The sequence below is a fragment of the Aedes albopictus genome, unplaced genomic scaffold, assembly GCF_035046485.1.
Source record: "Aedes albopictus strain Foshan unplaced genomic scaffold, AalbF5 HiC_scaffold_691, whole genome shotgun sequence".
Taxonomy (NCBI): domain Eukaryota; kingdom Metazoa; phylum Arthropoda; class Insecta; order Diptera; family Culicidae; genus Aedes; species Aedes albopictus.
This window is the reverse complement of record NW_026917522.1, coordinates 18,263-19,632: the sequence shown is the minus strand read 5'-3', so window position 1 is coordinate 19,632 and position 1,370 is coordinate 18,263.

Below are 1,370 nucleotides of genomic sequence, written 5' to 3'. Positions count from 1 at the left end.
TAGTCTGCACAAATCCGTACTCGTCCATTTGGCTTACGAACTGCTACTATTGGCGCCGCCCATTCCGAAAAATCAACTGGTGTGATGATTCCAAGTTTCTCCAGACGGGTCAGTTCAGCATCAACTAGTGGAACAGTATAGAATGGAACCGGACGTTTGGGGCAGAATACGGGTTTGGCTTCAGCTTTGAGGAAAAGCTTAACTTTGGTTTTGTTGCAGTGTCCCAACGATTCATTGAAAACTTCCGCGTGCTTTGCCTTCAAATGCTGGAGTTCTTTGTCGAAAGCTGGTTTGTCCTTCGATCCAATTTGGTTGCAGATCGCGTCGAACGGTATTGACCAGAGGTTGAAAAGTTCAATCCATTCGATGCCCAGAACGTTGAGATCCGGAACAGGTGTTATAAAACTGATTTCACTACGCCGTTGATGGTCGCTTCACAGTTGAATTCGCCGATTAGTCCCAGAGGTTCGCCGGACGCATTGACAGCTTCAATCGAAGGGTGCTTTGCTTCTGGCTTGTTGAGCATCTTCAAGGTTGACTCGGAGACCACTGTGATATCGCTAGCTGAATCCAACTGAAGTGAAACTGCAACTCCATTGATGGTAGTCGTTACAAACTTTCGCTTTGTGCTCCGATTTGCGATTTGATTGACGATGAAAAGGCTTCTGGTGTGCGCTGCAGAATTGCTCTTCTTCTTGAATCGCTTTGAGTGAGGTGGTTTGACTGGATTGTCCGAAGCTTTCTTGACGCATCCACAGTAGCCCTCCTTATGGCCAGTCCGGTTGCACGTCTTGCATTGATGTGTAGAAAACGGGCAGTCACGAACAAAATGCATTTGGCCGCATTGCCAACAGGGAGTCCGGGGGGTCTTGGCTTCGGTCTTCATCGAGTTTGGCTGAGGCTTACCGTTTTTCTTCTCCGAAACCGCACGAACCGATGGCTTCAAGCTTGATGGCTGCTCGATCATCGTTGTGTCCGCTTTCAAGTTTACGAGTCTTTGAAATTCGTCGATCAATGTTTGGAGAGTTACCGGGTGTTCCGCCGTTTCGCCTTCGATGCGAGAAAGGAGTCGGGCTCGAATATCTGCGTACCGAGGAGCTTTTAGTCCGCAGATAAAAACCAGACACTTGAATTGGTCGATCTTGCAGTTCTGAAATTCGAAATCTTCCACCGCTCTGTTCACCATGCCGCCATAGCTTATGATGTCATCAGCTTCGGACTTGACTAACTGCAGGCACTGGAACCGTCTATGGAAAATCGGGGATTGGGTGCCAAAGATCTTCTTGAGTGTTGAGATGGTTTCGGCAAACTGCAGATCTTTAGGTTGCTTCGGAAGAATGTAATTCACGTATCGGCTGTGGGATGTGGTG